Source organism: Lipophrys pholis, assembly GCF_963383615.2.
Source record: "Lipophrys pholis genome assembly, chromosome: 4".
Taxonomy (NCBI): domain Eukaryota; kingdom Metazoa; phylum Chordata; class Actinopteri; order Blenniiformes; family Blenniidae; genus Lipophrys; species Lipophrys pholis.
Genome location: NC_137637.1, coordinates 10524822 through 10552754, shown reverse-complemented (window position 1 = coordinate 10552754; position 27933 = coordinate 10524822). Strand labels below are relative to the sequence as shown.

General features: G+C 41.1%; 1 protein-coding gene across 1 annotated transcript in view; it reads left to right on the top strand.

The window, feature by feature from the left end:
• Nucleotides 1–947: 947 nt before the first annotated feature.
• cntn4 (contactin 4) overlaps nucleotides 948–27933 on the top strand; it is a 261996-nt gene continuing 235010 nt past the window's right edge. The window contains exon 1 of the mRNA XM_080460691.1: nucleotides 948–1209. The gene's annotated coding sequence lies outside the window, so the exon portion shown is untranslated. The remainder of the gene's footprint in view (nucleotides 1210–27933) is intronic.

Sequence of the window (27933 nt, the reverse complement as noted above, 5' to 3'; positions counted from 1 at the left end):
TTCTCTCTGCACTTGTGTATGTAGTTTCATTACAAAAAGAACAAACAGCGCCCACTGGTGGCCCAACATGCTAAGTATATCATGCCAACGTTTTCAGCGTTTCTGCCATATCTGTGTAAAGGGGACACCGTTTTCAAAAAGTTGCTGTGTATACGCTGAAGTTTTCTGAAACGAAAATGCAAAAATGCAGAAAACTTTGCGTTTTCACTTAAAACGTGTAAACGGAGCCGCAGAATTTCAAAAAGAACACACGAGACTAAATGGTGACAGAGAACATGCAAACTCAGATAATCAAACCAGGAATTCTCTGTCAATGAGACACTTATGGCTCATTTTTTTGAGTGTTTCAAGCTTAAAATATGAAATGGAGCCCCCAGTGAAGACAACCTGATTCCGCTATTTCCACATGCTGCTGTCAGCTATTACTGCTTGTTGACTGCGGCAAGAAAGATCTTTGGTCCATCAACATTTTAAGACTGCTTGGGCATCCCAACAGGAGGAGGAGGAGGAGGAAGAGGAGGAGGGGAGTCTGTTCCGCTTGAATGAACGGAGCAGTGAGGAGGCTGCTGGCTGGGAGGGGAGGAAAAAGAAGACAGACAGGAGAGAAAGAAGGGAGAGCTTTCTTCTCTCTCTTTGACTTTTTTTTTCTTCTTTTTTCTCTCCCTCCCCGCCTGTGTGCGTGCCGGTGCGTGCGTCCCGGACGGTTTGAAGAAGGGAGGAGGAGGCTTGACGCATCGGAGTGAGCGCAAAAACGCGCGCACGCAGAGGCTTCACTTTCCAATATGCAAGCTGCGAGACACCACGCCGTCAGCTACTTGTGCCACTGACACTGAGAGAGAGAGAGAGAGGGAGAGAGAGTGAGAGAGAGAGAGAGAGAGAGAGAGAGAGAGAGAGAGAGAGAGAGAGAGAGAGAGAGAGAGAGAGAGAGAGAGAGAGAGAGGGAGGGAGGCAGGGATGGGGATACAGTAGTGGTGTCGCGCAGAGCAGAGCAGAGCAGAAGCAGCGCGGCGCGGCAGCTCGGCTGAATGTAGCCCTGAATAAAGGAGCTGCATCTCTCTGTCTGCCTCTCTCTATTTTCCTTTCTTCTTTTTGTTCCTTCTATTTGGGGATTTTTTTTTTGTCCGTGGACTCCCACAGTGATGTCTGTGCGCACTCTTTGGATTAATCTGCGGCTGTGAGATCACCCGCCCCCCTCCCAAAAAAAACCAGGTGAGATTGTCACAATTATTATTATTTATTAGTAATATTATCATCCGCATTGTAAGTTCAGCCGCTCCCAAGTTGAATCAGTTTGACTGACAGCTCAGGAACACATAGATCCCAGCATCCGCTCCAACTTTCTTTCTTTTTTTAATTCCTTCCACCGCCCCTCCAAGATTACATTAAATCCCTGCCGCCTCCGGGGGCTGTATAGAAGCCCATATGCAGGCAGGATTGCCTTCTCTGAATTTCACCCTCGGCTGATCTCATTTGCCTGTGTCTACTTTGTTGTGGGACTATCATGGTTGAAGCGAGGTGTAATCTGCGTGCGCGCTTTGCGAGCGCAGCCGCGCCGATCAGTGCAGATGCTCCGTAATCCTCCCAAAAGCGTCGACCCTCCCTTCTTTTTCGGCAATAATCCCTGCAGGATTTCTGTCTTCTGATTACAGCCACCGCTACGTCTTCCTCCTCTGACCAGCGTCTAGATCCAACGTGCGTCGGGATTTAGAGGCAATTTTATTTTTAAGAAATGATAAAAAAAAAAAAAAAAAAAAAAAACTTGACTTGCAACGCTTGCACATGTTACATTAATGTAAATCAGCACCAGAATGCAAAAAGTTTAGTATTTAATCAGATTTTCTGTTTAATGGTGGCCGTCCAAAATGGTGATAATCACATCATAATCTGTCCTGTGCTGGTGAGCAAATGGCAGGGAAATAAAATAAAGCTTTAATAGATCTGAGCATCTGTGCAGCTTCAGCACCAAAATGCTCACTCAAATGAGAACTTCGGAAGCGTGAAACAGTGTGTGAGCATGGCTGTAATATCAAATGAGGACCATGTGCTGTACCAGAGCATCAATCTGTTGATGATGTTGTTCATTCAGCATCAGGTCTGAGCAACCACCACGTGCTTTTCTAACAGCACAGATTTCATCTGGCTCCACAACTGGTCATCTCACTTTGAAAGGTTAACCCTGACTAAAAAAAAAGAAACTGATTGGGAATCATTTATCAGTCAACTATAGATCTAATCCAAACTAGAGAACAGAAAGTGTCTTGAAATGTGAACATTGTTAAAATCCATTTACCATTAACCATTAGAGGTGTCATTACAATTTTCTGGTAAATGTTCTTTTAAAAAAAAACAACAAACAAACATATTAAATGATGTCTACTTTCTTGCATGTTGGCCAACAATTCCCACATGTTTACACTGAAGACTGGCAGATAAGTTCAGATGATGGCTGACTGCTAAAAAAGTAATGTTGTGAGTGAGAGCTAGTAGGAAAAAGCATTGTTGCTTTGTATACTTGTGTACTTTTACCTTATGGGTGTAGGATTACCTCCACAAGTAGGCTTCTGTAAAAATGATTGCTGTCAAATGATTAAACATTTTAATCATATTAATCACCCTGTGAATTAATCACAATTGAGTCATTAATTTTTTTATCTATATAAATCAAGTTACATTTCACATGAGGAAACAGACTCAAGAAAGAAGAGAAAATATATGTACTTAAACAAATGTATTAAACAGTGCTCTTTTTCAAAACAAACGTTTATCCAAATTAATGTTCCTGTTCCTCCTTTTTCAGGAGCTACTAAGACAAACTAACTTGTCCGAGAGGAGAGCTGACCGATTGTTGTTTATAACGTTGCTGCAACTGAACACAGTCAGCAGAATCCCCAACTAATGTATGCGTCGCGTGTAATGTGGTATTTTAAGCTGAAAGTGCTTTGAAAAGAAAACTCCGTCCTGAAGAGTGTGCATAACACTTTTATTTCGACTGTTCCAATCTTGGGCTTTTTTTTTGTCCTCAACTTTCCCATTTAGAGGGAAAAAAAATTGCTGTTTAGCGTCTCGTCAACACCGGAACAACTGCCTGTCTGTGGATGTGCGTCTGTAGATCTGCTTGATTGGTAACCTTTTTAAATCATATCAATCATGATGATGGATTAACCCACATCAGTTTTGACAGCCCTAGTACAAAGTATCAATATTGGTATCGGCGATACCAGCTATTGCTTTAACTGTTGTCGTATTTGTAAGGAGATCAGAGGAAATCGCACATCACTACTGGAGAGTGGCGGGTGGATTGTGCATCTCATTTAACTATCAAAGGAAAACTTTCCACATAGCGAGGCACAGTCCCGACAGCGCACAGGCAAACTGCAGAACAATTACCTGCCTGCCGGTTGATTGCTAATTGCTCTGGTTATGTATTTTCATGTAGTTTTCAGCTGTAGATCCAGTAGAGGCTGCTTCTACCGGCGGCCCGGACACAGGTAGAAAAAAATAGTAAATAAAAAAACAAAGAAGGCCTTTAATGGTCGGTCGCGTCGTCGGAGGCCAACGAGCCTGTCAGGAGTGACAGGAGCAGCAGAAGTGACATTAAAAATACCCCGGGATAAGGTGCATTTAGAGGCACGAGCATGAAAGTTTCATCACGTCGTTTCCCCGGGAAGTATCGAAGAAATGTGTCGCGGAGGTCATTTTTATTTCATGTCTCTTGAGGAAAGCTTTGCTCAAGGAATGGAAGATGAAGGGAATGTGTGTGTGTTTGTGTGTGTGTGTGTGTGTGTGTGTGTGTGTGTGTGTGTGTGTGTGTGTGTGTGTGTGTGTGTGTGTGTGTGTGTATGTGTGTGTGTGTGTGTGTGTGTGTGTGTGTGTGTGTGTGTGTGTGTGTGTGTGTGTGTGTGTGTGTGTGTGTGTGTGTGTGTGTGCTCTTCTGTACAAAGTGAGCGAGCTATGCAGCAGCGATCTCTCAGTGATGCCTTTACACTTCACATTGACTTGTTTGGTTACAGGATATCTTGAGAGCGCTGGCATTACAGCCACACGGGTGCTTTACGTCAGTCATCAGACCGAGGTCCCACCAAAAACCCTGTCAGCTGGTTAAACGGTACCCGGAGGCATGCTGGGAGCTGGGAGTGTCGCTTTTAACGATCTCTCTGCCTCCGCTTGCTGTCATTGACGGAAACAATCTGGCTTCTTGAGTTCATTAATGCTCCTGATGACTCACGTGGACCCCAAATATGACCTGCCGTCAGTAATTCGTTTTTTTCTTCATCTTTTTAATAACAACTCTTCGAGAGCAAAGCAGTGGCGATAAAAAGATTTGTTTTGGAAACCAACGCACCATTTGACTCTTTGCTGACCATTGCTCAAATGTTCTGGCTCATGTTGGCTGATTTGAAATGTGGAGAATTATCTTATCTTATGAAACATAAGACCCGTGGGCCAAAAACCGGCCAAACCACCAAGAAAATTGTCAAAACATCTAAGAAATCATAGATTTTCTTTAAAAAGATTTCTTAATCGTAGTAGATGTGTAGTAGACTGAGACCCGAGTTGAGATATTGGGGATGCTGTCAAAATTGCATCTTAGCCATGCTGTCAGGGTAAGTTTGTAAAAACACCCATAATGCAGCTTGGACATTTCACTGTGTTTTGCACCAGAAGGTTTATTAAAATAAAAATGGGCTTTATATTGAAATTGTAGTCATTTTTGGTAGTAATTATTTGTATTTGTGGAAAATATGAACATTTCCATCACGTATACCCTGTGCCACAACAAAGAAAAACATTAACATTTAAGGTTGTAGGATGCCATGGCTGTATTTTACTGTTCAAGCCCACGGAAAATGAAATTGGGCCCCTGAACTAAAATGTGTGTGACACCCCTGATGTGGATCTTTATCAAACAAAGGGGATTTTATACTCGTAACCGTAACAAACATCCAATTCAATCAACCGGCTGATTAATCGGTGGGGCCTTATTTAACACTCCTCGATTAGAGGTTCACCAGGCACGTCGGATTAGGAGGAGGAGACCTCAGAGTTGGCCTAGAACTTGCTGGTAAAATGAGCTCTCTGGTTTGGACTTGGAGCGGCCTGGGTCAACCCAGACGAGCTGGAGGAAGTTGTGGACGACAGAGATGTCTGGGCTTCATTGCTCTCTATAGTGCCACCGTGACCCCGTGTGGTCTCAGCGGGAATGAAGATGGATAAAAGGATGGAACCAAGCTGAAATACCTGCTTAAGTGCGAGCATATTTCCAGGTTTCAGTACTCCTTTCTGCAGCACTATATTTTGTTGACTGCCTATCAGTTCCCTCACGCGACCCACACGGCGCTTCTCGTCACACAGACACTCTAATAGCCAGTGTGATAGCTGACAGGGGTGTATATTCGCAGCCGTCTCACTGATCAGGTTAAAATCACACTTTACAGGTTTACAAGCAGCAAATAAATACAAATACCTGATGTCAGGTGTTTGGCACGACTGCTTTTTTTTTTTTTTCTTGCTTTTTTTTTCTATGCCTCACTCTGCTGCATTTTCAAAGTAAACAGGGCCGGGAGATTTTCCACCACACCGTAATGGATGAGGAAGCTGCGAGCCTCTGATGCCACTTTACCAAGTGCGGCATGTGGCTTTTATGTACACCGTGCATTAGTATTCAGAATCTGGCATAATGGAGTTGTTTGACAAGCTGAGCTGCTTGTGGTGAAGTAACGTCACCTGTCAAGTAGCATACTGGAAAATTACATGTTTATTCCTCAGCCAGATTCTCCCCCCCCCCAAAAAAAAAAAGATGGCTGTGATTAGGCTGTATTCCAGGAGTGTCGGCACGCCACGGGCATGAAGAGATGAATTTAGCTTTTGCCGATTGAAAGCGACTTGAGGTTTAATGCATCAACACGGAAGAAAAGTGAGAGTAGAAACAGCTTTTGACTGCATCTGCTAAAACAACACAATTAGTGGGACAGAAAGCTTCTCAGAAGGAAGCCTGTGTGGCACGCGCCAGATTTCACCGCGGCAACATCTTTCATCTCATCCGGGTGTCGTGCGACGTCTTCCACCCGACTGTCGTTTGATTCTGTTAAAGCAAGGTCACAGGCACGTGTAATTTACACAAAAACCCGCCCCTGCCATAACCATCAAAAGCAAATTGTGCGCGCACCGGTGCGTGTCGGGATCTGCCGGGAATGGAGGGTAACAGCGGAGCTCTTTGGTATTGTTTACCTCGCCCCATGTTCATTCTTAATATTTGAATGTATGGCTCAAAGAGACAGCTCCATCCCCAGCTCTGTTTAGCGAGTCTCATTGGTTTCTTGCAAATGCCCTATTTGTAATCCGATGATATTAGAGTCGCTTCCCTGCTTCGGTGATGCTTTATGACGCTCCGTCACTTCCAGGCCTTTGCTTTCGATGCGCTGCGCTCCTTTGGGGTGCGTCTTCACAGAGCGATGTTTCCTAATTCAAACATTGTTGCGCGCTCCCGCTCCTTGGGAATGCCTTTAATTGAGTGCTTAATAAGAGCAACAGCACACAGCAACCGGCTTTTCAAGCGGGTGTGGATGCTGATCTGAGCTTTGGGACTGCTGCATTATTAAATGTACTTATATAAGACCTCCGAACAGCTTCTTCTGCCCAGGCAATCTCAGGATAAAAACCAATTCTGTGAGATTCTCTGATAACACACACGCGGCTGTTTTGTTTGGTTTTTCACAATAGCCGGATTTTTTTTTTTTTCGAGGTGCATTGTTGCTCCACTGGGTGTGGCTGTTGTGTGAGAAACATCTTTCCTCCCTGATTTAGCACAATAAAAGCACTCGATAAGCCCACGCTCCCCACCAGGCATTGTTGCTTTCTTTGTCTGAATCCAGATTAAAGGACTGAATGGAGCGTCTGGGATGACTCAGAAAGACTTGCTACAAATATACCTGAAACATCGCGCGCTGCCTTCCGGTGATTGATCGACTCCGTCTCAAGGTTTTAGCAGGGATGGAAGTCACACGGGCAAACGGGGTTATCTTCAACAGTTTCCAATTTGGGAACATTTTCCTTAATTGTCTTCCTGCGGCAACAACTTTCAACTTCATGCCAGGAAAACAGTTTTGTTACTTTAGCACGCACGGTGCCCTGCGAGCCACCGCGCAATCATGTGGCATTATATCCCGATTTGCTTTACAGGGAGAGTTTCACAATAGCAAGAACACACAACATCTCAAATGAAAGGCCTTTTTTTTCTTTCCCTTCTAAGTCTGTGCTTCCCGGAGCCGAGTGGGCCGAGTTAATGAGCTCAAAAGTGGAGCAATTATTTTGAGTGAAAACGGGGAAATGGGAGAATAGAAAGGTAGAGTAGAAAGTTAACGATGTTTGCTTTGGTTACACCGTGTTCCGTTTGGCAATTCCCATCAATCCGCGGGTATTTTTCTGATATTCCTGAAACAACTACAATAGAGCAATCAACTCGTGAAAATATGAAATGCAACACTTCTTTTTGAATTTTCCGCTGGCAGCAGAGGTGGTATTTTCCCTGAGTGGCTTACTGTTGTACTATATCTCTTCAGGCAGTACAGGAAGTTTAGGGCGCACTCAACCGATTTGACACAAAGTTCTACTGAATCGTCTCGGGGATTGCTGTCTGTGGAAACATCTGTATAATGCCCCTTGTAGATCTGGTGGGACCTAAAAAAAATAAAAGGATTGAACTTGGCTCAAGATTGAGACTTTTAGACTTTTAACTGTACCTACTCTGAAGATTTTGTCCAAACCTCTGATTCATGTGATTTTATTCAGCGAATTGTCTATCTGCACTGGTAAAATGAGGTTTTGCTGTGTTTTTAGCCAGAGCCACTTGAGAGGTCCCCATCAGAATACCTCACCTCCAGCTTCTGCTTTCATTTTGCCATCACATTCACATAAGACATCATGATATTAAGTAAATCACTTGATGATTCTGTGTTGCTGAGTTTCATTAATCTTGTTTAATTCCATCAGAAAGGGATGCAACAATACTAATATCTAGTCTGCAAAGCTCCCCGATACAACCAGGTGAGTATTATGTGACGTCAACAACAGCAGCAACTTAATCACCCGAGACATTTGGACCAGCAGAGTTTGCCCGATGCCTCTCATTAGTTTGACTGCTTATTCGAGCAGTGCAACATGCTATATGTGTCCTTCACATTTAAACTTTATTTTCTTTGTTGTCGAGTATATCTGATGAAAATGTCTATATTTTCACAAAACACACAATACCAAAAATTACTTAGTTACTCAAGTTTTTACAAACTCACCCTGACAGCCTGGCGTCAGGGTGAGTTTGCACAAAATCTTCAAGTGAAAACGCAAAAACTTTTGCTGATTTTGCATTTCCATTCGCACGACAAGACTGCTTGAAGACAATGAATAGGCAACTTTTTGAGAACAGCTTCCAAATTAGAACTTTTCGAAAACACAGTCAGTGTGTAAATGGAGGACAATGGCTGTATGGCCCCTGTAAATAATTGTAAATAATTCTTCGGCACATGCCATGACACACTTCCAAGTGTGTCATGACTCCCAGTCCTTCTTCTATTGAGACTTGGTAGTTTTATAGTCGACAGTCACAGTAATAACAATCCAACTTGGTCATCTGTCCTTATGTTCATGTGCTCGCCATTGTTAATGTTTATAGCGTTTTGCCCTGTGTGCACATATGTGTGTGGTTTCATTACAAAAACAACCAGCAGCACCCACTAGTGGCCTGGCATGCTAACTACATTGTTTTCATTGTTTGTCATTTCCGTGTAAGCGGACATCGCTTTCAAAACACAAAAACCAAGCATTTTCACTTTAAATGTTCTTGTGGAAATGGGACCTGAGGTTAATGTCTTCGTAGTGAGATAGTTACTTTCCATGGCAGCATCACCGATACCTCAGCTTGGGTCTCAGTGTTGTTTTGTGTCCACTACTCTTCAAAAAAATACATCTTTGAACTTTTTACCCATTCCTTGGTGGATGGGTCGGATTAGATCCTCTTGCGGGCTGGTTTTGGTCCAGGGGTGTTTGACACCCCTTATTCATGTTATTCATACATCCAACTAAATTCTACACTGTTTTTTATTTTGTAGTTAGAAGCTGCAGGCTTTGAGCCAACACAAATCGAAAGGTAGGGGACACCTTGAATGCTAAAACAGTAGCAGACAACCACACTAAGTTTCAGTCAATTGCAAGTCACCACAAACCCAACTAGCACAAATTAGAACTGACAGCAGAGGAAAACCAATGCAAGCACAGAGAACATGGCAAGTCTCTAAAAGGCTTTGCCGGACAGCAGGTTTAAACCAGGAATTACTTGTGCAAGTATGAAAAAGTACCAGAATTTCACTACCAAATAGCTTCTTTAGCATCTGAGTAGTATTTTTCAAACCGAGTCTATTGGGGTCGGTCCAGGTTTCCTTGAGTTTGTACAAAGTAAAACACTTTGTCACAGCTACAGCTTTTCAATTTGCTATTGAATTCTCGGCTTTACCTCGGGCATCGCAATACAGACGAGGCAGGAGCCTCGCGGGAACGGAAGGTTAGTGTATAAATGGTGGGGTCAGTGAAAAGAAGTCAGATTGTGACTCTTAAAAACAGGAAGCCTTTGGTAGAGTTAGAGTGAAGTTGCCAGGTCAGCAGCAAATACCTGAGGTTAAATTTACTCCATTTCTCTGTGTGTTAGCAAATTGCTGTTAAAAACCTCAATGCCCAAACGGGTTTGTGCAACACAGAAAGCTGGACCTGTGAAAATGCTCATTTCTGCTGGAGTTGAATCTGGTGTCCTGTAATGTGGCAGCCAAGTTAATACAGAAGTTTGTACCCGAAACAGTAAATCTCCTCCGCGCCAGCAGCAGCGTCACAGTGAGAATGTGTCATTACTGTACATGTGAGGCCTGCAGCACGACACCCAGAGGAGCAAACTGGCCTTGGGGAAAGTTCTGGAACTGATTTGCATAATTATGGTATGATGTGATAATACATATAGAGGTTAAATACAAGAAAATAGTCCTTTCAAGGTTCAAACATGATCCTTTTGAATTGATCTAAATGAATTCTGCTACAAATATTGATTAGGGTCTGCAATAATATGACTCCACAACACCAGTTGGTGCTTTTATTTCATGAAGCCGAGACCTGAGTATAAAGGCTGAGATAAACTACTGCATCTACAGCACGCATAGGGCAGTGTGTGGAGTATACGTATTCACTTTACTCTGGAAGTTCTGCCTCAAGGTTGTTTGTACCCTATAACAAATCTGAACATCCAAAATGACATTTGACGTTTTTTCTAATGACTTAAAGTCTTGAAACACAATCCAACAACACTATCAAGTTAATTTTCAGCTATTCCATCCACTGTGCTGTTTTTGTCTTGATTTCCCTTTTCATTTTTTCCTCCTGTAAATTCCACCGTCCTTCTTAACAAATTACGAAATAGACACTGAATTCTTAACAAATTAGGAAATAGACATTCAAATCTGTTGAATAAGTCGTCTGAGAATTTAGAAGGCAGTTGCGTTTCCTCTTAGATTCTCTCGGCAGTTTTAGGTAGATAAACTTGAATATTCCAAAGCTAAAAATACATTGAGACGAGCGAGCTGCAGTCTGCGAGTGTCTTGCTGAAGGGCACCTTCATGGTGCCTAAATCCTCTTGAGAGCACTTACAAAGACAATTTGAGGGATTTTCGGTGCCACAGTGTTTATATTTGTGTTGCATTAATACTTTGAATTACTTATATAACAAGGCTGTTATTCTCCCAATTCCACAGTGAAAGTTTATTAAATGAAGTCGTCATTGTCAAAACTAACTTCGAAGTCCTAAAAACGAATTTTTTTTTCCCTCTTCAAAGGCGTCCTAAATGAATTGTTACCAACACTGTGTTCATACAGTGTGAAGTGCAGATGTTGCAAAGTGCAGGTATTGAAAATGTCATGTGTTTCTCAGATGTAATAATTACGTATTCCAGAAGGGCTTTGTTTGTTTATCCGACCATTTCAGATGTCTGCCGTTTGGATAAATGAGATTCTGTAGTCATTGTATCAAAGCACAATTAGCCGCTTCATCCATTTAAACCAAGCATGGAAGTTAAAACACAAAAAAACATTTCTGTTTAATGTGGAGCCAAACCTTCACCCGTCTTGAGTCAAAAGAAAACTAATTGGAGGTCCTTTTTTATTCCAGGAAGGTCAATCAACCCTCTTAGTTGGGGTGATAATTGTCTCATCAGCAGATCTGCATAATTTCAGCTGGAAAAAAAAAAGTAGTGCAAAGACTGTGATGCATTGTCTGATCAGACTCAAAATCTGTCTTTCGGGACATGCAAGCCATCCATGTCTGGAGACCATAAATAGCTTTTTACTCATCTTTTTTTTGTCTTCAATCTTGCAGTTAGTGGAAGACGGCAGCTTCTAGTCCAGATGTGAACGCGTATTCATGTCCAAAAGGCTCCTCTACAATTTGATTTTGTTTGGCTTATCTTGCGGAATGCTGATATCTCTAAAAGTTGCAGACATAAGCATCAATAAAATCTTTTCATTCGCCACGCTACCGTACCATGTTTTATTTAAAGCACATATCCAATGACACTGGATGAAATTGATTTCCCAAACAAAGAGAGAAAGCTTTAGTGCTTGTAGATGATCTTTCCTGTTATTTAGTACTTCAGTGGAAATACGTTCTCCAATTATTTAAACCAATGGAAAGAAAATACAATGTTTCTGGCAGACAATCCCATCATACAAGAAATACTCTTTACATATTTGTCCATTATGTTGTCATCCGTCGGGGGTGTCAAACATAAAGCCATTGGGCCAAAACAGGTCCAAAGGAAGCTCCAATTTGGCCACCAAACTACAAAAAACTTGTTAAAATTTCAAAGAAAACATTGATTTTTTAGCACATTTCTAAAAAGCAGCAGACACAACACAAAACTGAGACCCAAGCTGAGATATCGGTGATGCTGCCATGACTGTTAGCGAGCTAGCATTAGCCTCAAAGCCATGCTGTCAGGGAGAGTTTGGGAAAACATGCACATTGCAACAGCTATCGGAGAAGCTTCTTTGAACATTTCACTGTCTTTTGCACCAGAAGATTTGCATGAAATTGGTTTTATGTTGACATTGTAATCATTTTTCATCGTAACTGTTGTGAAAATATAGACATTTCTATTATGTATACAAAAAAAAAAGTTTAAATTTGAAATCAAAAAGGACTTAACCACTTTTTTACTGGTCGTGCCCACTCAAGATGAAACTGCATGTGGCCCCTGAACTAAAATTAGTTTGACACCCCTGTTGTAGGTGATGATTGGTTTCAGATTTAGGAAGCAGCGATGTCCAGCAGAATAAAAACACCAGTTTGTCACAGCATGTTGTAATCCTCAGAAGTCCTAAATACTCCCATTTTTTTGTTGTCTTACTCCAGCATGGATGGGTCTTTGTTTGCAGGTCCTCTGTCCTCAACATCAGTGTGGAAACTCACGGTGCTTTAAACTCACTTGAAATCTCATGTCACGTTTCCAAACTTCACAATATCCCAAACTAAAAATGAGTTTCTATGCCTCTGTTTTATAAAGCCTGGATTATTATAACTCCCAATTCTCTTGTCTCAGCAAAACATCTCTGTATTGACTGTAAATGGTCCAAAATGCTGCCGCAAGACTGCAATCCCGCATCCATTAAAGGTCAATCCAACTTTTTATTTCAGTCATTTTATTCACTGGCTTAATCAATATTAGAATTCAACTTAAGCCCAATACATCAAAGGTGATAGACCAGTTGATCGTGGAGGAATTGTAGTCAGAGAATGTGTCATGTGATTGTTGCTCCTTAAACAAGAGGTCTTGTATGAGCGTCTCATGTTTGTTAGTTCATATCAATACTTTCCCAAAAAGAACAAGTGAATGTGATTGTTTTCAGTGTTAATACCAAACACATAATCTTTAATTAACTTACATTCATTCAGGGGCAACTGGTCATTAGGGGCAGGTGGGGCTGAGCGCCACCTGGTGTCATCAGGAAGGACTGCATGCAAAGTACGTTATTAATTCTTTAAGATTATCGACGATATTTTCTTGTCTGTGAATAAAACTTCCTCTTATAGAGCACATAATTAGTGTGTGAGGACTGTACTCCCTGGTTATTGGTCTCCTCTTGCTGTTTCAGGTTGTTTCCTCCTGATCCACACTGGTGGTGCATTAGTGGGGCTTGTTAGCAGATAAGCTAACAAACAGTTAAGAATCAAAATGAATTATGTCGATTGTTTACAAGTACGAGTACAACTTTGAAACTCTTATTTTAGTGGGAAACTGAAGGTAACTAGTGGTGAACGGAGTGAGACGGTGACCAACAGTTTCTAAGAATCTCCTGAAATCTGCAGCTTGACTGGTGGTTGAGTGGTTGATCTTCCACCTTTGAAGCAGGATGACCTAGTTCGATTCATATCATTGACAATTTTCCTTTTTTATTGAATTTTTTTCCCCGATCAGCTATCTCTATAGCTCAACAGTTTTACTGGATCAGCGCCTATATGGTTGTTATAATGTTGTGGCTAAAAGCTCGTGCACCCAATTTACTTTGGAATTCAGTGGTGTGACTAGACCGAATATAAAATCTTGCCCTACCAAGTATTTACATCTAGAAACGGCACTGCAGTCACGTAACATATGTATGTTCTCTTCCTAAATGTTTTTGTTTGTACCATCGTGAAGATGAATGACAGTTCGTTGACAGTGTTGTATTTCGGGAGCGGGCGGAACATGGGTAACTTTGTATGGCTGGAAATTTAGAATGGTTTACTAAATAATATATCATATTTGTGATATATATCATTCAATCTTCTTTTGAGGCGAGCTTCGTGTTGGAGTCACCTACTCTGAGATCTCTCCTCCTCGAACCCAGTCTCCTCAACAGACTGCCCTGGAGAAAATCTTTAAACGTGTTGGCGGCAACTTTGTGAATCGATTTCTTGTTTCTTGCAAATTTTGCATGCCTCGCTGAATGGCTCAAGTCACATGTGGTAGAGGTTTGATGGAGCTGCTGTTTCTGACTGTTATTTTCCATGTTTAGGTGGCTCAAAATCTGAACGAGTGTGACGACTTCTGGTTTATGACTTTAAGTTTGGTTACACAATCTCGTGAGATGAGCAAAGAGGATTGAGTGCATCAGAGTCTCTGAAACTCAAACAAAACCCAAAGTCTGAAAGACACTGAGGCCTTGTTTACATAATATTTCAAGTGAAAGTCCATTGTTTTTGTGTTTTCTTTTCATAAATATGTATTTTACACCACAACATTTTGTAACTTATGTCCATTTACACGGAAATGGCAGAAATGCTTAAAACAATGTAGGTAGCATGTATGGCCACTAGTGGGTGCTGTTGGTTGTGTTTTTGTGATAAAAGACGGAGTCCAAACATTTCAGAAAGTTGTGTTTTCCGAGACTCCGAGCACCGTTGTCGTTGAAACCGACATCCAAAACGCAACAAAATTTCAGTTTGTTTTTTTTCGCAGTCAAAAATAACAGCGTATGGCATAATTGCCTTTATCGGGTGCCCCCTGGAATGCTGACACATTTACTATTTTCGTCGCGGGAGAAACGCTTTCTCTCGGTCCTGCAGGGAATGCTGCGTTTTCATATTATGTTGTGGATCTTTTTTTTTTTTTTTTTTTATGATTTTCAACACAGAAGGATCTAAAACATAGACATGTCTATGCTGTAGGCTCGTTGGAGCAGACGTTCACTATTTATTATTCGTCCCTCATTAGTCCTCCGACGGGAAATTTCTTCACCAAACGGACCGGACTTGGACATGGGGTGAGGTGATGGAGGCTGGGGGTGTAGTTCAGGGAGTCACGGTGCAGGTGGTTTAGACTGTGGAAGTAAACCAGAGTACCGGACGAAACCTGCACACACGGAGAGAACATACACAGTCCACACAGAAAGGCTCCTGCCGGGATTTGAACCAGGACTTTTTTCTCTTTATTTTTAACTGGGACCTTCTGGCTGTGAGGCGAGAGGCTAAATGTGGAGTCACTGTGGAGTCAGGACGTGTTGAGTGGAACGTATTATCACATCACATCAGATCCACAGTCTTTATTCTGTCGTCTCCCACGGTAACGGATATGAACTCAAGCATGTCAATTGACGATCGTTGTTGTGTCTTGTCTTCAGATTGTCTGAATCTGTGCCGTAGTTGCTGGGTTGAGCGTTAATATTCCCCCCAAATCTGTTGGGTCTGACCTCCAACGCTCCCGCGAACACTCTTCGAACATACTCTTCTTTAAAAAAGTATTCAACTACGGCTGAACAGTGTGAAATATTTCTGTTTCTTCACTTTTCTGTGCGCCTGCCGCTGTGTTGAGCCTGGCTGCTGGAGTCTGGTACTCCTCCTACGTCACAGAAAGATGGAGGAGGTTGAGAAAGCTCGATCGGCAGCGAGAATCAAGAATATCGAGAGTCCAGATTTAATTTCACTCGTTTTTCATAGTTTTTTTTTACCAGCGGATGATGGCAGTATGACAAAAATGTTTTATAATGAAAATTCTTTTTTTCAAAAATGTTTTGGTGTCATAATCTCTTTAAGGTTCCCACACTGTGACATTTGAACAATCTTTAGTAGTCACAGCCTCTCCCACTGCATGAGACAAATGTAAATAATCATGTCTGCAGACTCCACGAGCACACGCTGACTCGTGGGAGGAGCACAATCACGTTCATGTGTACCAAAACACACATATGAGCGGAGCCACAGCATTGTGGCATTTAGGTGTTAGGAAAGCAATCCTGAAAACAGAGAGGGTTGTGGCTCAGAGAGCGGACAACCTGGAGGGTAGTGTTGCAATGGGAGGTAAGTCGAAGTAAGTCTTGTTATCATCTATCAGCGTCTACTAGCATTTGACATTAGCATCCACTGTTGTGGTCTTTCATTTTCCAACAAAACACACTCAATGTAAACAAAAGAGTCGGTTTCGTGCGGCCTGCGGGTTGCAGCAGCAGTTGACGTGATCCCAGCTGCTGCTCTGACTCCCCAAATATCAGGCTCATGAGCGATAACTCGGCCGTCCCAGAACTGCGCGCAAAGCCCGACTGATTTGAGCCGCGATTACGGATTTTAAGAACGAGTCTCCCACGTCTCAGACGGCCGAAATTTGCTCTGTTTGTGGAAGCCTTTAGAACCAAGCAATAAGAAATCAATGAAGCAATTAAAATAAAGGCTCCACCAAAAAATTTCAACGACACGATCCAGGAAAGAAAAGAGCTTCTATTTCCTTCTGTGTCTCGTGGAGTGTTGGACTCGTCTGCCACAAAGCTCGAGATTGTCTCTTCAACCAGACACAAGTGTGACATTTATGTCTTCCTGGGTGATCCGAAACAGGAAGAAGTTGTTTCTCTATAAATATTTTCTCCATCTCACTGCTCAATTCGGTTTTCCTCCGGATTGGCTCTGGCCGGCACTGAGCTGGCACTCGGCAGCGGGGCGGCACAGTTCGGAGGAGTCACTCTCCAATTCCAAACTGTCCGAACTCACCACCCACATCAGCAGTGATGTGGAGGCTTCGTGCCGCCGCTGTCACTTGTTTGGCTCCCTCAGCGCCGGAGCTGTGCCCACAAGCTCTCATAACACACAGACGGTGTCGGATGAAGCCGTACACCTCAGGCCTGTAGCATATGTAAATGATTCAACAACAGACGTGTGGATTCTGGTGTGCAATCACCTTGCAGCATGGAGATATGTTGTAGGATAAATGTACAGCTTGTTTAATGCTTTATGAGCATATGGCTATAACACTGGAAGATTATATTTACGAACTGGAGATAAAAACAAGTAAGAGCTGCAGATGTTTTTTTGCAGATATCCATCTAGAATATCGAGTCACCTCAACATAAAGAGAATATTGTGCTCAACTGTTGGAGTTCTTGCCAAATCGGTCCGTCCCAACAAAGATTGGAGAAAAATAGAGTTTCTATCGATGACCTCTCAATCTTCATTGATAGTGACTGGCTGTGATTGATTAACAACTAAAGAGCACCAAGAGGACAACATGCAAAACCACATATGGATAAAGAAAATAGCTTGGACTTTGTAGCTTACACAAACATCTGACAATGACCTAATCATGAAAATTAAAATGGATTAAAACACAAAATGACATATTCTGTGTTTGGATTCCTGTGAGGGTTTTCATGAGTGGCTTTTGTGCGATGGCTGGTTTAATGCACAAAATTGTCGAATTGAGTTAATTGCGTAATTGCGTAAAATGATTAGGGGCAATAGTTGCACGTAATCTGACTGTTCATTTATAATTCTTATCAGCTGTGCAACAAATATTGACTGAAAATTGTCCATACAGTTTGTGCTTTTTTCGCGAATCCCAGGCATTTATATTGCAATGCAAATAAACAGATTCTCTGTTGAGTTTTTCTATTTGCCTTTTATTCAATACGTTTTTCATTATGTATGCCAATTTAGCTTTGCTTGCGCTACAAGAAGTCACTTTAATTTGCAGGTTTGAATCATAGATGAAACGTAAAGTCGTTGTCATTTCCCATTAGGCGGCGAAATGTGATCCATATCTAGTTCTGTTTTTCTGTGGCTATGTGGTGTTACCCACAACTGGCATACTTCCAGGACTTCTTGTAAGCTTGACAGTAAGGTGGCTTTACTACAAAGAAACTACAGCAAACAACGCTAAGCCCTCCACAGAAACAGAACAGTGAGCTTTGTTCAGTTTCAGTGTACTATTGAGAATTTTCTTTTGGCTCTCCTTGACATTTTTCTATGTTTTTTTTTTTGTTTCCCCAGGGCAGCGCCTACACTTATTTGCACTGTACACCACTTTTCACTCACATGGACAATTTTTACCTTTAGACCAAACAATCTTGGTCCCCCTGTTGTATAGTCCGCCTCAAATTCAAATATGATTCGCTGAGCTGGGCTGAATGCCACAAAATGCATGTTAATGTATCAACAGCCAATGAAATGAAAGCAGTTTTTTCTTTCTTTTTTTTTGGGTTGTTGCTGCACATAGATTCGTAGTTTTAGAGTTTGATGTGTACAAGAATTTGTATACAAGTGTTATCTTTAAAGGCTCCCACAGAGTTTGGCCGAGACAAAAGATCGGATCGTAGGACAATCGATCATGAAATCCGCGGTCGCAGCACAAATCGGTCGGGCTGTGTGCACAGTTCTAGGATGGCCGAGGTATCAGTCGTCAAAGCGCCAGCTGTGATCACGTCATCTTAAACAAACCAATACAAATGCAGAATGGCATGATGTAGTTATCCGTGCGACACCGGAATGCTAAGGTAAAATGCTAGTACATGCTTACAAGTACTTACTTCATGGTCTCTCTGCAGAATTGCCATCTCCAGTTCGCCTCTCTTTCCAAGCCCCGATCCCGTCCATGCCTCCCCTTTGACTTTGTTGGAGATTTTTCTCTAAACATAAGAATACTGCAAGGGAGAGAGTTCTGCCAATGTTTAGCACCTTTGTTTTTTCTGGATCGATGGCGCACGCTTATGACGCTTTGTTCTTGCATAAATGCTTCGACGTAATCAAGTGAAGTCGGCACCGATTCAGCTCCTACATTCTGCAAAAACTATCACTGAAATTTGTCTCATACAGCTGTGAAGAGTGTGAAGGCTGTGACGATCAGCAGTCGTATCAGGGTTGGTTTTAATCAGACCCATTGGGCTGAATTAGACATACAGTTCTACCACGGTCATCCAGATTTGCACCGTGCATCCTGTGATAACCGTTTGTGGTCCGGTGCACCCAGACATGGTCCCAGATGTTACCCTAAAGGTGTTATAGGACGTTGTCCCTTGGGATGGGAATTGATAATAATTTTACAATTACAATTCTGCTGAAAGATTCGATTCTGCTTAACGATTCGAAATTTGATAGATTCTCATTTGGAAATGAAATCTGCAGTATTAACAGCAGTGGACAGTCTATCTTTGCCACTGCTGCTGGGTTTAGATTTACCTGAGAGTGGATTGAAAATGAAACATTCATACAACGTTATCACTGCTGTGAGTACAAGTGTTTATGCATATTGGTCGTATTTCCTCTCTTTGATGAAACATCCACGTAGCAACTATTTCAAGTTGCCCTGTTGTCATCCTTTCACCTGAAAGCTGCTTGCTTTAAATTTCCTGCTGGTTGCTTTTGTGAATGATGTCACCACATGTGTAACGTGCTTAGTGACGCCATCCGCGTTCACTGGAATCGATAAACAAATTATTTGCAAATATGAGAAATGATGCCAAGGAATTGAAACACTGGGATCTGATTCTCAACAAGAACCAGTTTAAGATTCCTATCCCTAGCGGTCCCTTATCTTTTCTGCTCCACGGACTTGTTTTCAGCAACATAATTATTCCGCAAACCGGCAGTATTGAGCAAGCAGCCGGAAAGAATAGGAAGTCAAAGGTTTTTCAAAATAAGAGAAATTGAAATGTTCAAAAATAAAACTTTTCATTATTCCTTTGCGATCCCGTACCAAATGATACTGGTGCCACTCCGCATCCTGATGGGTGGAGACCCCTGATATAAACTATATATATATATATATATATATATATATATATATATAAGGAACAATATATTGTTACTTGCAAAAACTTAGTTTCATCCAATTAAAAGGTTTAAAAGGAATAACACATTGTTGGTGAACATGCTATACATGTAGTATTGAAAGAAATATGACTATAACACATAAGTTTTGATTTACAAAACACTGAGTTGCCATCATTTTTATCAACCAGACAATTTGTGTAATCCAGATACACAAGAGTGCGTCTGCCCAACATTGTCTGGAGAATCCATGTAGGACGGTAACTTAAGCCTTACCGTACATCAAGTACAATTTTACTTACTATACATAAAGTACAAATGTTGTTCTCCTGAAACCCCTCCCTGCTACAATACCAAAGTGTCAAGTTTCTTGGCTGCACCCTCTGAATGTGTAAGAAACCGGGTTGTGGCCACATCTGTCTGCAGGTGGAGCAGCAGCTTTGATCACGACTTCTGGTTCCGTTTGGCTCTCCGCCCCGATACCGCTGGTTGATGAATCTCTCAGGACCAGGCCGGCATATTGACCCAACATGTTGTCTCCTCCCATGCTAATTTCATTCCAGGCTCAACGCTGCACTTCCGCTTTCCTCCTGGAAACAAGTGTTTAAAACATACGAAGTGTGGAGCATTGTGTGTGTTGCCAGGTGTCAGTTTTGAAGCAGAGGTGGATTTATTGGATCGGGGAGTCACAGATGTGCTGCCAACTTTTATGGACATACTCGAGACTCTTGGTGCTCATGTCGTGACTATCTTTCATGTGTGTTCTTCTCACAACGCCTCGTCTTTTCTTAGCATAAACTGTGTTTTTACAGAAAGCGACCAGCATCTATTTATTGTCCTTATTCAACACACAAAAATCCAATAAGCTCCTTTCTGTGCAATGGGTAAAACTCTATCAATCTTGCAATTTTCTGGCAGTTTGTCACTGGCTGAATACACCGATTATCTCCCCCCCCCCTCAAGCCCACAAGCATCATCAGTCATGTCCCTTTACCAAATGCTGCTGCTGCTGCTGCTGCTGCTGCTGCTGCAGCGTATTACATCTTTAATATCAGTTGCTTGAGTGATTCGGCCCCGACTGCAAATCATGGTGGGGAATCAGGGAATATCAGCTTCACAAGAAATGAGTGATTTATATAAACTATGCCATCATTATTATCGCTGCTGGGAGAACTCTGAGCACCAGTAGCGGCATATTTGTCAAGACTTGAAAGTTTCAGGGTTTGGTGTTGCTGGAAAGTTTAAGATAGAGGTGCAAAAATCCCATTATTAATAAAGTAGCTGTCACTGTTTTTTGAGTAGCGCTGCGATGACCCACGACTGAGACTAAGGCTCTGGTTTACACAACAAGTGGAGTAGAAAACACATTTTTTGCAATTTGATTTTAGAAAACTTTTGCGTTTACATGGTTTTGAAATTGATGCCTTGGCTGTTTTTCTATTCAAAAGTTAGATTCTTATTACCAGAGATTCTTTTCGATAAAACTACCAAGTCCAAGTCTGGTTCTGCAGGTTTGTTCTTGTTAAAAGGGAGTTTTTTCTTCTCCTCTAGGTCATGTGGAATTGTTGGGTTTTTCACTGTATAAAAGTGACTTGAAATGACGGTGCTGTATTTGGGGTGGTATACCTAAAATTGAATTGAATTTGTAACAATGCAATTAATCGCAATTATGAATTCAAATTCTTCCCCAGCACAATAAAACAGAGTTATTAAAGTATTTTGTTGTCTATAAACAAGAGGAAGTATACGCTGATGTGCGCGGTCTCAGAGGAATAGGTTTATGTATAATTGGCATTCAACAAACTTGTTAAATCTTCTGTATTGTTCATAGTTCATAGTTTAAAATTATTGCCTCTTGCATTACTTCCAGCTCATACAATGTGTGTGAATAAAATGAAGTAGGTTTATTATCCAACACATTCCGTTTTATCATAACATCTTCTCGATTCAGAATTAGCAGAAAGACGTCATGCTGGGAAAAGCCCCCAATCCCTCTCCTCCGCGACGTTGACCCGCTGTTAGTGGTGGTCCTGCTTTCGTTTTCATTTCTCAAGATAACAAGTTATTATTTCATGTTAGTCACAGTTTTTGAAATATTGCACTCAATGATGTACATAACAGCAGGGTCGCTTCGATTATTCCTGAGTCAGAGTCACATCAACCTTGCTTTTTCTGCTGAGGCTTATTAAGTGCTTTGAATGTTTTTATTCATATAATGCAACAAAAAAAAAGATGCTGATTCATGTCAGTGTTGTAATGTAGCGAGCAAACCTTGACAAGGCGGTTAACGAGGGATGTCTGGATAGTCTCGAACATTAATTATGTTTGATAGGCAAAAAATCCAGCTCTTGTACTTTATCTCCGTCCGCTCAGAAACTAAGAATAGATCCCATCCGAGCGGGGTGAAGCTACTCCGGTCCTGTGCTCCCTATAACCCGAACCCATTACAACGCTGTGCCCTCGAACAGGATTTTTTTTTCCCCCCGTGATGAAGCTCTGCCTTGGCACTCAGATACAGATCAGTGTATTCACTGCCAAATCACGAGGAGACAGGAGCTATAAATGAGCTGGGAGATATACTCGACACCTCTTCCTGCATGTGCCTCAACTGAAACCTGAACTGAGTTTATCTACATACGGAGTGCTGACACTCTCCATATTCACCTCCATTAGCATCTGGATGTACTCCCATCTGACAGCTTTGGGATAAGAGAAGTGAAAATCACATTAAAGTCCTAGTTTTGGGTTATGTAAGAAACTATTGTTAGATCTCTGTAACCAACACTTTTTAGTACGATTACCCTTTCAGCAAAGCATTTCATCTATATTATATCTAGGACTCAATTTCATTAGGCCTAAAGAAGAAATTGTTTATTTTTACTACATGATTCATTTATTCCAGGCATAGAGGAATAATAATTAAAAGTGATCATTTCATCGTTGCAAAACTTTAGTCTCCTTGTAACAATAATAAGAATGGAATATCTGCCAATAATGTAATACGTTTGGCCATTTTAAATGCAATAGAGCTAATAATGTAATTTCCCAATCCTGTAATCGGATCCATTGTCTAATAAGTTATTACATTAACGAGAAGCATTATGGAAAAAAAATCCTTTCAAAATATCCCAGCTGCAGCCAATTGTTTTGATAATACATAAATAGGGCTGCACAGCTTGTTTATCAAAAATCGGTCTAGAAGCTGGGCTCGTCATCGTATTCATTGGGTGTAGATACGTACAAAGCTGCCACTTAAATCTGATTGTCAAAAAAACATAATTTTTTTTTAATACATGAATGGCTTTATTACATTGAAAAAAAGCGTAATGATGTTTCAAGTGAAAATGGACCGTTTTTGTGTTTTCGTTTCAGAAAGGATTTGCCTTTACACAGCAACGTCTTTAAAACATTGTCCTTTGACATGGAAATGGTAGAAATGCTGAAAATTATGTAGTTAGCATGCCAGACCACAATTTGGTGTTGTTGTTTATTTTTTGTAATGAACACACATGCCAGAAAACACTATGCATAAACATCAACAATGGTGAGTACACGCCTATTCATATGGACGGACGACCAAGTTGGATTGTTGTTACGGTGACCGTCGACTATAAACTACCAAGTCTGGACTGGGAGTCATGACCCTCCGGAGACACACCTTGTTCATCGACTCACGCACAGGCAGAAAAACTATTTACGACGGCCGTGACCTGCGTGAGCATGAGTGGCATTCCAGAAAAGCTGTGTTTTCCCTGTTTCCACTTACATGGAGTCAGAGCATTTTCACACAGTTCCACCTTGGGAGCCGTTTTAAAAAGCTTGTGTTTTCAGTGGCTCCGAGCATTGTCGTTATGTAAGCAGACACCCAAAATGCAACAAAAGTTTTCTCTGTTGTTTTTTGTCAGTCATTACGTAGTTGGTTGCAACACTGGGAATTCAGTTTGGTTCTCTAATTAACGATCTAATTCAGTCTGGATAATACTGTTGGATAATTCACCCATTTTTATTTCCAAAAACACAAATTATTTTATTTTTTAAATGTTGGCTGAACTTCTAAAATGAATGTTTTTGCAGAAAAAGTACAATGTCCTTTTTTTGCAGGCATGAGCTAATTTGCATAAATTAAATCATTCAGATTATATCTAATTTAACAGTTTAATTCCTAGATTGACTGGATTTTTTTGATTTTATCTCTGTGTAATCATTTTTAAAAAAGTGCAATGACGAGTCGTCTCTAATACTTTTGTGTGTTTTTGATGGTGCCCAGAAGCTTACGTTACAAAAGTGTGACATGCTGGTTCATCTTCTATGTGATTGGATTGATTGGATGTGAAGTAACGATTGTCAATATTTGGATGCAAAATTTTATACCTTTGCTTTCTGGAAGATGTTTGGATTTTTCACTGTTGTCCAGGAATTATTGTTGAAACAAGTCTGCATGCCAAATCATGTCATTGGTGACAGGTAGTGTTGTACTCAAGGCTGGTCTAGAGAGAACATTTAATAGCTTTTGAAAGTTTTCTCTGGTCATATTGCTTTTCTCCTGTGTTTCTGTGGTTCTCCCACACTGGAACTTGTCCCCGGCCAGCTTCTTGCACATTTACCATATAGGAGCATTTTTCAGGCAGTTAAGGTAATGACACAAGATTCTCTCATCATTCCTAAGCCCTCCCGAGGCCGTGTGACGCATAGAGTATGCTATAGTATGTGCTCTGAATGCCATTTCTCGTGGTCTTAGGTCCTGGTTAGAAACGCTCTGATTCACAGATGAAGGAGAAACTCGGTACATCTTCATCTGCACAGCTCCCGTCATCCAAACCCTCCAGTATTCTCAAACAAATTGCTGTCCTGAGATGAACCCACAGTGCTGCAGCCCCTCCATCGTCTCACAACAAAGCCAAGTGGTCACGCTTCTGTTTTTCCATTTCTGATTTTAGACATACTGCCACAACACTAGCTGCTGAAGGATATGTATTATTATTATTATTATTATGCTCATTGATTGAACAAACTTTTTGAAAAAAACTATTGTTCCAACAACATCATCCGACATACAGCCAGCTATACCAAGGGACCTAAGTGTCAATACAATGCAGTTGGATTTATAATGTCAAACGCATTTTGAAAGAAGTGTAATACCAAATCATATATTTTATGCTTGAGATTTTGCCATTCAGTATGTGATTCAAATTACACGTTGGTTTTTTTCACACTGGCAGCACTTGGTTGGTGCTAAACATTCAGTGGATTGACAGCAAACAAACAAAAACACATTCATTTCATGATAAAACTGACACTCCACACCATCCTCCTCACAGTCACACTGAATTTATGCTTTGTGTAATGTCATTGTTCTCACTGCATACTGTACATTTCAATTTTGAGAATTGGTGTGTACTGTATTTAGCGGATATTACCAGGAAAACAGGCAGTTTGCTCGATAACATGGTATAAAGACTTATAATTGTGCTCTTTTCTCTCTTAATTGCCACATGAGCTGCTGACTTTTTATTCTACGCAGTTTTACTCATCTTTTGTCTTTTATACGACCCATGTTTTGTCCTTTAAAATGGATTTGAATTGTTTCGTTTTTGTATTATCTCTATCTTTTATAGATTTTATAATGCTTGAATTGTGGATTGTGCATTTTTACACCTTATTTATTCTATTGTAAAGCACTTTGGTCCACTGCAATTAATTTAAAGCGCTGCTTTCTTAATGTGTGTTCACATGTGAACATGAATAAGTTAGTTTTAGAGGGTTCTGATGCTCGGGTTTGTTAGAAGGCTTTGTACCTTAAAACTAACGATGAAGGCTGAATTCTACTTAAAGCTCATACCATTAAGAATGATTTAAATTTCACTGACGTCGCACCAATAATAAACTAGTCATTTCAAGGCATTTTTACAGAGAAAAACCCAACAATTCTACATCAGCAACCAGAAGTGATGGTTGAAAAGCAGAACTCCTTTTTAGCGTGAAGAAATGTGCAGGACCAGACTCAGACATGGAGACTTCTTACAGAAACAGACTTTCAGCTGTTCAAGTTGGGGTTATGGGATTGAAAGAGACACAGACAGGACATTGGATTTTTCATCTCAGGCTTTTCTGCTTCTGGCTGATAGCAGCCATTGTTCAAGCCACAAATACTCGTTTTCCTGCTTCTTATAAAACGTTAAAATGGATATATGCTTGTCAAACACAATATGGAGACTCAAGAGCGGACGTACTGTTTTTGTCTGTATAAATGTCTGCTTGTATTTGAAAGTAATGTAATATTTTAGTGAATAGTAGACTTAAAGAGATCATATGATCAAAATTCACTTTCTCATGGATTTTCCAGCAGTGATATGCGTCCCCATTCCTGGAATGACGCCCCAGATGTGAAGAAATTATGTCATCTCTCTCCCTGGTTTGCTTCATTTTTTATATAAAGTGTGTGGTCCAACGAGCCAATCAGAACTCAAACCCTTTCTAGTGTCATCAGGGGTTTAGCCAATCCCAATCAAGGTAGGCCTTCCTTTGACCCTCCCACAAGTAGGCAGCTCTGCTCTGGCACATGGCACCATGAGAGGACGTACTTCCTCCTCTTCCCAAGATCGGCATGTGTGGGCGGAGCCAGTCCAGCTTACGCAGACACATCAGATTCTGAATGCAGCTCCTATGATCCAATATTCAAATGGAGGAAAATCAAGGAAAAGCTGGTGCAATAAACTTTGAATATAAAATTTTTTTTACCATTGAGACCATGTAAAAGTGTTGAAAAACTGTATAATATAACCACTTTAAAAAATGTTGGCAGTCTATCTTCTAAATAAAACTACTGGTGTACTTTCAAAAAAACAAATAAACATCTTCAAAATTGCAAAGTAAACTTCATCAATGATCAAAAAAGGGTGTGATGTCTCCCTGAATTACTTTATGAAAATCTGATTATGATTTTAACCATTGTTTTGCCATACATTATTTAGCTCTTTATGCATCCCAATATCAACTGTTCCGGACAATTTTAGTATCCCAGCAATCCATGCAATCGTATTTGCTTCATCCAACTTAGGAACATGGTTTGAAGTACTGATCCTAGCTGACATTGGGTTAAGGCAGGTAACAACCTGGACAAGTTGCCAGTCCGTCTGAATCCCGGCAGGTCTAGATTTAAAGTAGGTGATCATTGAAAGCATTTTAGATTCTGTCAAACTCAAACGTGACAATGCAAAAGCCAAATTCTAAAAATAGCATTGTACTCAATATGTGGTGGCTTTGGCTCAGTTGGTGGAATTTGATTCCACTGTTGCGCTGTCTATATGTTGGAGTTTTCTTGAGCACTAAACCATAAAATCACTCCCAATGGGAGTAGAGTGCCTCGCATGGCCGCCATTTCCATTGGTTTTGTACGGGTGATTATGACTAACCAGCTTGGAGAATACTGAAGCAATAACAAAACCTGGTGTACGAGTGTAATCCATTCACCGTTTCATAAAGAATCAGTCACCTTGCTTCCTGTGGGAAAGCTTCACCCCAACTGATGGAGGCAGACCAATTTTCTACGGCACCGCCAAGAAGAAAGCTCCGCCGTCTCTTCTGCCTCGCTTCTGTTTGTCGTTTTATCTGTTTTGGACTAATTTGGTCTATCGCATCAATTTTTTAAAAGGAAGCTGCCGCCGCCGCCGCCGCAGACTGAGTAGGCAGAAGTCTAATAGGCGCGGGGTTGGGTCGTTTCATAAGACACACTTTAATATGCATGAAACTGCTCTCGAGGAGTAAGGCACAGCCTTGCTGCACTGACGCACCCAAGACAGATTCTGACAAGCCTCTATATGATGTATTGAGATAAAAGGCCTCTTTTCTGTAGGTGGAGACAGGAGACGGGGCTGGAAAGGATCGAGTCTGAGATTAATGAGAGCATGGCCTACTCAAACAGTTTCTGGTGTCTTTTTTTTTTTTTTTTTTTGTCTGTGTGTGTGTGTGTGGGTTTTCGTCTCACTTTCACTCGCTGTCTTTAAAAACTTCAAACTCTCTGTACTGAATCGCAGTAGGGGTGGAAAAACAGAGAGTTCTTTGCTTCTTTGTAACTGCAAAATTACACAAATAGTGGTAATAAGAGGCAGTTTGTGTCAGAAATGCCTCAACTCCAAATATATTTTTACCCATGAGACACTAGATTAATGCTTCGTGTTTCCAGGAGGAGCTCTGTGAAAGGTAGATTTGACTTCCCAAGTGGTTGTATTGCTTTAATTCTTACAAGAGTACAGCTTTTTTTTTTCCAGAGGCAGTCTCTGACATTTCCTGCTAAAACTTCTTCTGTAGTCTTTGCTCAAAGTTGCTGGCAAAGCGGAGGA